Consider the following 10,420-nt stretch of genomic DNA (forward strand, 5'->3'; position numbering starts at 1 on the left):
GTACGAAGCATACTCGCTAGTTAACGGGTCCTCCCAAGGGGAAAATTCACGGTAAGCTTTTTTCATTCCATGGATTTGAATGATAAAATCAAGCAGAAAACTATAAGATCAGTATTTCTTCGAGACAAAAAGATTAAGGCAGATTTACCCAGAACAACAAATCATCTCAAGGAACTCATCCAACCTGAATACACAGATCCATAATTGCATCACAGAAAAATAACCAAGATCCATTAATGCATAATCACATCACATTAAAAATTAGCCCTAGAATCCATTAACACAGAATTGTATCGTCCTCCGTCTCATAATGTAAGACGTGTTTTTACACTACACTAGTGTCAAAAAACGTCTTACATTATGGGACGGAGGAAGTAGAAGATAAAGCCCATACATCTTTTCTACCAATAGAATTGTACAAGCGAGAATTCAATAGAGGATTATTAAACATGCTGCTCCGGGTCCGGGATGGTCTCTAGAGCGGGCCGCTGTGGCCTGTTGTAGGATCGTCCTGAATAGTCGGAGGACGAGTACTGCACCTTCTCCTTCCCATTGCTCCCCATGCGTGGCCATCTTCCTCTACAACCCCAACCAAAATTGTCAGTACTACTATGTACTACCCAAACCACCCATTAAAGACAAAACATATTGGCAATCTTAGCAGAACGCTTCCACGAGAACCAGAAACGGAACAACTCGAGCAGAGGAGAGGAGGGCTGACGAGAATCTGGGAATGTCTGGTTAGGAACTTACTACTTAGCACCTCCATTTTTAAGTCACAAAAGACTCGTGTTTCTATCCTTGCCTCTGAGAATTCTGTTAGGAGTTAACCACGGCTCGGCGTGGTGACCGGCGTATCAATTGACGCAGCGTCGTGTGTGCTGTGACTGTTCGTGCATGCATGTAGTTGGATTAGTTGTCGCGGGTGGTGGCCGAGCCATACGAGTCATACGTGAATTAGTCTAGGCAGTTGATATATGGATGCATGCATGGGCTGTTAGCGTGTTAGCCGGCCAGTAGTGGTTGGATTACTACGTGTGTGCGTGGGTATGTTTTTTGAGGGAAACAGCAGGACTCTGCTGCATATTTTTATTAATTTTCAAATAAAAGAATACAAAATGTCCATGTAAGAGAAAAAAAAACCATACATGAGAACGAAAAAGAAAACCTAGGAAAGGTAAAAAAGAACAAATATACATACATACATACATACATACAAGGAAAACAAGCAGCGAAAACACCCAACTGGATCAGCAAGTTATCTGAACATTGCAACCCAATCCGCCATGCCAGAATAATCCTGTCTTCGTGCTCTATGAGTGAGCCATTTCATCTCTTCTTTGAATTTGCGCCTGGAAGTATATAGATTTGGGGGAATCTTTTTAAAAATGAAATCATTCCGCGTTGGCCATATTGCCCAGGAGACCAGAATGATGATTTCCAGAGCAAAAGGCAAATTGATAAGATGCTTGAGATGCGCCACTTCTTCCTGAATATTTGTATTCTGGGGCTGCCATGAGGGGCACACATATTGCCAATAGAGCTGGGCATATGGGAATTGGAAGAAGAGATGATCCCTTGTTTCCAGGGAGTGTTGATTACACATAACACAGGTGTAATCCTCAATGAAGAAATTTTTCCGGTGCAGCATAGCTCTCGTATTTAATCTGTTAAATATCAAAAGCCAGTAGAAGATTTTGTGCCTTAGTTGACAGCAGGTTTTCCATAACCATTTCACGACTGGAATGGGCTCTGGATAAGTGACTAGCAGCTTATATGTCTTAGAGACGCTGTAAGCATGGGCTCCTTGTGGTAATTGCCAGATATCGTGCTCTGAAACTAGGCCAGTATTGTGCAACAGTAATTCCAATTGTTGAAATTGCTCATAAGCTTCTTCTGACAAAGGAACATGAAAGTGTGTAACTAAATCTTCCAAATTGCCCAACCTGTGGAGAGAAATATTCTGATTCGGTGAGAAGGAAAATAGGCGTGGCCATAACTCCCTTTTGGGTAGATCATCCCATATATCTGACCAAAAGGAGAGAGATTTTCCATCCTACAAGGAACAGACCGCAAGGTTCTTGTAATCGGGTAGAAGCTTAAGACAATCCCTCCACCAGAAGGAGCAAGTCTGAGTATTAATTGGCGAGAGTCCCTCTGGATAATATATTTCCCAAACCAAATTGACCCATGGAATGTCTTCATGATTGATGAATTTATGCACCATTTTCATTAGTAAACATTTGTTTTGGAGCCACAGATTTAAGATACCCAAACCACCTTTATTCTTGGGTCGACAGAGCATATCCCATGCGGCTAAAGGTGGGTTTTTCTTTTCAAGGTCTTTTCATCTCCAAAAAAGGTGCCTTCTATATTTATCAATTTGCTCAATGATACCTTTATAGAGGAGCAAGCAGCTCATGAGAAAAGTTGGCAATGAGGAAAAGACTGCATTGACCATAAGTAGTCTCCCGTCATAACTTAAATACTGAGAGCATGTGGATAGCCTCTTCTGAATCCTCTCAATGAGATACATGAAGTGCTCCAGTTTTGGTTTAGTAAAGCTAAGGGTGTTCCCAAATAGGTAAACGGGAACTTACCAATTGCACAACCCAAGATAGCAGATAGACATTGCATTTGTTCCTCAGCCACATTGATAGGAATCATGTTGGATTTCTGGAAATTGACCTTGAGACCGGAGGCCCTAGAAAAAATGCATAGAAGGTGTTTGAGATGTTCTAGCTGATTGGGGCAAGCAGGCATAATAATCAAAGTATCGTCCGCATATTGAAGAATGGGAAAATCTGGACATGTTTGAAACCGAATGGGTGGCTGAATGAGGTCTCTATGCATTGCATCATTGAGAATAGTTTGTAGGAAATCTGCCGCCAAAACAAAGAGCAAAGGAGAGAGGGGGTCCCCCTGTCTCACCCCTCGTCTGCATAAGAATTGAACTCCAGGAATGCCATTAAGGAGAACAGATGATGTGGCAGAGCCAAGAATCTGCTTGATCCAAGAGCACCAAGTGTCTCCAAAACCTTTTCTCTTAAGAATTGCTAGAATCATACCATGTTCCATCTTATCAAAGGCTTTCTCAAAGTCTAACTTTAGCACAATAGTTGGTTTCTTACTTTTATGGCATTGAAACAGAAACTCATATGCCCTGGCAATACAGTCTTGGATGGTCCTTGATTTGAGGAACCCATATTGATTAGTATGAACTAATTCCAAAATAATAGACTGCAATCGATTAGCCAGCAGCTTTGTCAAGAGTTTAATAGTGCAACTCAAGAGTGATATTGGTCGGAAGTTGTTGACTCCTGATGCATCAACTTTTTTCAGAATTAGGGTGACGAAGGAACTATTTATGCTTTGAAGACACAAATGTCCTTTATGAAATTGATCACAAAGGTCATAAAAGTCCTGCTTGATGATGGGCCAACACTTCTTGATAAAATCTGTATTAAATCCATCCGGCCCCGGAGATTTGTGAGAAGGGAAGTCTGTAATTACAACATCAATTTCATCTTTGGTAAATGGGTTTTCCAGGAAAGATAAGTCACTGTGGGCCTGTATAAGATTCAGCAGATCATCAGGAATATCAAAGGAATCGGATTGTCCCAGCCTCTCTTTGAAAGCCGCATGGAGTATTTTAGCCTTTGTCTCATGACCAAAAACCTCCACACCATCAGAGCCAACAAGAGAAGTGATGCAGTTATGTCTGTGCTGAACAGAGGCTAAAGCATGAAATAAATCTGAATTTTCACTGCCTAAGGTTACCCATTTAATCTTCCCTCTTTGCCGCTAATATTCCTTCTGCTGGGAGAGCAGTTTCTCCAAGTGACGCTTGAGAGCCGATCTAAAAGAGGATTCAAAAGGGTATAAATCTCTGGATTGCTCTAAAGTATCCAGCATAGCAATCAGAGCATTGAGTGATAAGATATCCTCTTTAAGATTGGAGAGTGTTTTGGCCCAGTTTTTCAAACTTATTCTCAAGATTTTCATTTTTGCATTAATCCTCTTTGCTGCATCTGCATAGTGAATACTTTACTTCCAGACAGACTCAACCAAGGGTAAGAAGCTATGATGATCCATCCACCAATTTTCAAACCGAAACACATTGCTTCTGGGCATAGAATTGTGGATAGAAATAATGCATGGTACATGATCAGAGGTTGTCATTGCCATAGGAAAAGCCATAGTATTTGGATAAGAGATGGTCCAGGCAGTAGATGTGAAAACCCAGTCTAGCTTCTCTAGTAGTGGGCTATCCTGCATGTTGCTCCAAGTATATTTTCTCCCTTTCAATGGGATCTCGATCAACTCCAGTTCGCTAATCACGGCATTAAAGTGCAGCACGTCAGAAATTTTACCACCAGGTTTGTTTCGATCATCAGGGCTCCAAATGAGATTGAAATCTCCCACCAAAAGCCAATCCGCATCATCTGGGATGTGAATGCCCTCTAACCAGCCCAAGAATTCTGTTTTCTTGTCGTCTTGGCATGGATCATAAACATTTGTTAGAGTCCAACAACTACCACATTTAGTAGATTGCAAACCCACTGAAACTGTATAGCTATTCTGAAATAAAAGTTCCCCTTTGAAGTGAGCAGAGTTCCAAACAGTAAGAATGCCCCCAGACCGACCAATAGAAGGTGTGAAAGCAAAAGCATCAAATCGCGAGGGGCAAAAATTCCGGATAAAAGATATATCAATAGATTCCTTCTTAGTGTCCTGAAAACATACTATGGAACAACCACTTTCAGAAATCTTATTCTGTATATGCAGCCATTTGTCCGGGGAGTTAAGACCTCTAATGTTCCAGTTTAATACTTTCCAGTGTTGTTTATTCATTTGACTGGATTTGATAAAAGAAGGGACCGATTTCTAACTGACCACTGCCCCAACCCCATAGGGAAAAAGTGTCACTAGCAGCTGACAGCACAGGATCAAATCCAAAACAACCAGGAAGATGCAAAATATAAGCATACATCATAGCCTGGATTGGACCAGGCTTGCAAATACCAAGGTACTGAACATATAAACTGGTCCACATAAGGATAGAGATAACATAATACGTCCACATGATCATGTTCAAAGGCAAACTTCTGACAGCGTACTTATAATAGTAAAATAACATAAGAAACTTTTTCAGGAGGGCAGAGGCCCACTCGTTACTTCTTCTTGGGCTGGGCATTCTTGGGGTCATCCACATTCTTCTTAGTTGCCTTCTTTGCTATCTTTGGCAGTGGCTGATCCTCAGCCAAACCAAACTTATCATAAAGGTTTTTCACAATTTTCTTGTTAAGGGGTGGCTCCACAGCAGAACAAGCCAAGAAGTTTTTATCAAAGCATGTTTTTCCCTTGTAACCTTTATGAAGAAGCTTGAGCCTGTCACTCTGTCGTACCTCTGATATAACCATAGGTGTTTTAGCATTCTTCTTGCGAGCGTGAACCAGAGAAGTACTGAGCAGCTCAACCTGAACAACTGGTGCAATCTTGTCGGCTTGAGGAGTGGAGAAGCCTCTACTAACTTGCTGACTAGCAGCCTGCAGAAAACATAACGGCGGTATACTGGTTGGACATGTTGTGGGAAGCACAAATTGCCTAAGAGAACCAGCCGAACAACCATGCTGAAAAATCTCCCACAACTTGGACTGAAGGATGGATCAAGCCCAATCAAAATCCGTTGGTGATAACAGTTTTGCTGTGAAGAAATCCACCCATTGGGCTGGGACAGAAACATATATCTGAGATGAATCCATGGGACAAAAGAATTGTTCCCATGCTCTTTCCCCTCCTGGGAAACCGAGATCGACAAAGCTAGCTGTGAAAAGTCGTTGTCTGTCCCGGGTTGAACTAGAACTTCGTTAGAAACGAAATTGTCCTGTTGTGCTGCAAAAGGGACCACCAACTCATCTTGCGAAACAACATGATCTTGTGGAGATGTCCACGGGACCTCTTTCTCAATGATCTGAACCTCAGACAGATCAGTTACACATGGGACCGATTGAGTAGGAAGAGCAGCATAGTTAACCTGATCCTGGATAATCACCATACCAAGCTGAATATTCTGAATGAACATGTCGTTCTCTTGCTGGATCGGGACTGGTAGTAAATTCCGTGGTAGCACAACATCATTATCAGCGGCCTCTTCTGAGGAGTGGCTAGAAGCAAGACTGATTGTGACAGTTAAGTCACTGTCACTGTCAGCAATTGGAAGATTCAGATCAAAAGGTGCAGCCACCACTTCAGCTCCTGGGATTAATTGATTCTGAATGACAGGATTGAGCATTTCCTGCAACTGTTCAAAATCCATCTCATCCAATTCATGCGGCTGCTGAAGATCATTGAGTTCAAGAAAATCATTGGGCACCGCATTGTGGCCCTGAGCATTAGGCAGTTGATGATGTTCACCATGAATTCCCCAAAAGTGTTGTAGATTTTAACCAAACTAATTGTTCTGCGGTTGCGGTACCCACCCCAGCCATAGCTCCACAGGTGGGGGAGCAGGGACCTCCTGTGGGGCAGGCATAGGATGTGGATTCCTCATCCGCTGGCAGGGCACCCAACAAGTTATGTCCTAAGATGATAATCGGAACAGACCATGATTCAACTTGATTCTTATTGCCCGTGGAGACCATACAACTATGAGGGATTAAGGCAATATCCGCAACAAGAACTTTAACCACAACCCTGGAATAGTCACTAGCCATCTTATCCCACGTTTCAACTCTAGCGAAGTCTTTCAGAGCACCCTGGATGTGTTGGAGTTCCCACAGATCGACAGGAAAAGCAAGCAAAGCCAACCAGCAGACTTGATTATAAGTAAAACTGCGATGATTAATCCCCTCATTATGCTTACAAAACTAATGCTATGATTGTGAAACATATGTGGGCTGTGATCCACAAGCCAGTCCCTGTCAGCGATAGAATCTAGTTGCACAAAAGCAGTACCAAGGGGACAGCGCTGTGTCATCTCCAACGAGAACTGCAGGTGATCCTCAAGAAAACCACGGAGAAAAGCCCGAACCTGACTGAAGGGAACTTGAGCATGAGGAGCAGGAGTGATGGTGGCAATGGCTACGTCCTCATGCTTCGCCGAGACAGGCGCACTGACATGGTACCGGCAATATGCCGGCCAACCAGCCACCTCCATCGCATTGTACCTACCTGGAAGGAAAGGTGTGGGATCGACGGGATAGGCCGCCATGAGCAGGTGCGGCGGCGGCACAGAGGAAGCAGGGGCGGCAATACCAAGCTGGAGGGGGCTAGAATGCGAAGCGGCAAGGGAAAGGGGCTCTGTTTCCTTGGGGCCTTTACCTCCCGTCTCATCCAACAGTTTGGCAGGTGAGTGATTATTACCCAAAGAAAAGGATAAAAAATCATGCAGGGGATAACTTGTAGTTGGTATGTCATTTAAATCTTGCGACCGGCCAAGATTGAAATCGGGACATGCCTTGTGTCGCGCTTGCCCAGGGGACAAATTCAGGTCCAAATCGAAACCTCCCTAATTAAAATGGTTGACGTGATTTGTCTGATTTGTGTCCAAAGCTGTATGATTTATCGCCTGTTCAGATGGCCCACGGGTCTTGGGATGATCTTTAGGGACCCAGACTTGCTTGATTTGGAACTGATCTTTTGAAGAGAAAAAAGACTCGCAGTCTCGGCTGATGTGCCCTGGTTTCAGACATTGATGACATCATATTTTATTGTGACAACCCTGTCTAGAGTGGCCGAAAAGTAGACATCTTGGGCAATGCAAACGTCTCCATGGGTGAGATGGTGCAGGAGGCCCGAAAACTTGAGGACCGGGCCGAGCCGATGTGTTGGGCCATTCCAGTCTTTCAAAAACTGATTGTTTTCCTTCCTGAGCCGTGACATTCCTCTGAAGAACAGGCCTATCTAATCTATCAAACACTGAAACCCGTCCTGTCGGCATGTTAACTTTATCCACTGTCACAGACTTAGCAGCCAAGTCTTGCTGAATTCGATCAAAAACAGAAGATACTGGCACTGCAGAACCTTTTTCATGAGTGGATGATTTGTCAGGGGCGAATAACTCCCCAATAGCTTCAGAAGATAAGTTTGCAGCTAATAAAATTTTGAGCTCTGCTTCCTCTTCCTTGCTGAGGTAGTCCAAAATCGAGCGAGGATATGTGAGCCTGAAAAACTCCTGTATGGAGAAGAAATCAAAGCCATCAACAAATAGCTTGTATAAATCCTCCTTTTCAGAAGCCGAAAGCTTGTGTATGAAAGATGGGCGCTTGACACTTGCAGACAAAGGGAGATTGACACGGTGTTGCTCTGCTTCGCGATGGAGTGCAGAATCCTTGATATGCAGACCAAGAGGAATGCCATTTGCACCAGTCAGCCCTTTATGACCAAAACCCTGACGATGCTGAGTCATGTTGTCAACGGCAAGTGTCTTCTTCTTCCCTACTACAGTCCAGGAACGCAGCTCCTCCGCTTCCCACAATCTGAACTCTCTGATGAAATCAGGACCACCATTGCCCCAAAGGCTGAAATATACCATGAATTCTGAACATTCATAACTTTTAAGGCCATTCACTGCAAAACCCACTTTTTTTGAAAAGACGGAGAATCGAAAAGATCGATCTCGCAGATAGCAAACTCTGAAATCAAATGCAATGCCGCCCAGACATGATCTAAGATACTCACTAACATTTGAACAATCCAGTTTGTGCTTGTGGCGCTTGAAAGAAGCCACGAGAAATAATTCTCGAGCTCCTCTACCAGGAGCGAAGGCCACAGGGGAGTTGAACTTTTGCCATATGAAACGCTGAAACTCCATGCCTGAACGAAGATCTAGATCTAGGTTGACATTCAGAGTAGGTTCAGAGCTTTGATCCAACACTTTCTCTCTCACAATCTTTGTGGTGGGGGGTTGAAGGGCCTTGTCTGAGGCCATGGACGATCTTAGATCAACATGTCCTCCCGCCATGGCAATGTAGCATGGGAAGGAAACTTGATCACCAACGGAAATGGATTCATTCTCTCGAAGGAACCGGGAATCAACCACCACTTGTTCATCATCCAGTAAAGCAAGACGGCCAGATTGAGACAGGACAATCTCCCCTTGATGAAAAGGAACCTTCGCCGAGTGCAGATCAGCACGGAATGTTGCCGCCCATCGGGCCAAAACAGAGGCGCCTGTAACCTCCACACGCGCCGCAGCACGGTCAGTCTTTGACATGGCGGCGCAAGGCCCAGGGGCGGGGAGAGGCTGACGCCGCGAGATGGCGAAGGAAGGGAGACTTACCAGGGAAAGGAGGTCCGGCATGGCGGACCCGCCGGCGACGGTAGCCGGGAACGGCTAACTCATCTCGATCGCCTCAATCGCCGATCCAAAAATCCCGCCCCACCGCTGATTGCTTTAGATAGATGCCGAAAAAACTCTGTGCGTGGGTATGTTGCCGGGCTGGTGGTGCGTGCGTGGGTGTATCTCGGGTATAAAAAGCCCTGTGTGTATTGGTTGTGATGTGCGTCGGCAAGAGCCATGTAGCCACCGGAAAGAAAAAAGGATTGGGGCGTTCGTGCGCCCGTGGCGGCGTTCGTGTGCCGCCGGAAAATCTCTCTTGTCCATTGTTCTTCTTCTTTCACCTCTGTTCGAATGAGAGGAGAGGTAGCTAGAGGGCTACGGTTCCAACAAATTCATGCATCACTGGCTAGATACATTTTCTTCTAAATTCATTCTCATCCAAGTTTCTTTTTTGCATATAGATTACCATAAATCTTGTAAAACACACATGTGTTAGGATTACATTTATGGTACATTTTAATTTCTTGGCTGGAATTACCAATGGCTAGCTACCTCTACAAAATAGCCTGATCCATAACGTGGACTGTAATAACAACTTGTCTATCTATGGTATAAGTATCCATTATTCATAAGCATCCATTCCTTATAGAATTGCATACATGGACCTAGCAAAGATAATTTGTCCACGTGACGAATCAGGGTGTTCTGTAGAAGTAGCCGTTGATAAATCCAGGCAAGAAATAAAAGCTTATCTGAAGTTACAGTACTGCTAATCTATACGAAAAAGAAACACACAAGCGCAATTAAATTCAGAACAAAATACATCTTGCTCTAGCGGTGATGAATTCATAGTCAAGAACAGAAAAACGAGAACTCTGGGACTTTAAAAGGAGTTGCTAGTTGGCAAGTTTCTCACTGGGCATTGCCTGACCATCCTGGTCAGGCCTCCTCTCCTCCGCCTAAGTTGTTTTCTTCCGTGGGGGGCAGAACCGACGCTTTCTGTTCAGGTTGCCATTTTGTCTCCTCTTTTTGTTTGGTTGGGCAGTGGATGCTAGTAGCAGTAGTAACAAGTTTGGTTGGAGTTGATGCAGAATCCTCGTTTCTTGGTCGAAACTCTGGTAGATGCCTGCCCGGCAG

The 10,420-nt window shown here is 44.1% G+C and overlaps 1 long non-coding RNA gene across 1 annotated transcript; it reads right to left on the bottom strand.

Annotated features, from left to right (window-relative positions):
* Nucleotides 1–353: 353 nt before the first annotated feature.
* LOC123064718 (uncharacterized) lies at nucleotides 354–9,423 on the bottom strand. The gene is made up of 2 exons (XR_006430777.1): nucleotides 9,284–9,423; nucleotides 354–579 (listed from the first exon to the last, which is right to left on the bottom strand). It is a non-coding gene; the product is annotated as an uncharacterized lncRNA (long non-coding RNA).
* Nucleotides 9,424–10,420: the final 997 nt, after the last annotated feature.

This window comes from Triticum aestivum, chromosome 3B (assembly GCF_018294505.1).
Source record: "Triticum aestivum cultivar Chinese Spring chromosome 3B, IWGSC CS RefSeq v2.1, whole genome shotgun sequence".
In the NCBI taxonomy this organism is placed as follows: domain Eukaryota; kingdom Viridiplantae; phylum Streptophyta; class Magnoliopsida; order Poales; family Poaceae; genus Triticum; species Triticum aestivum.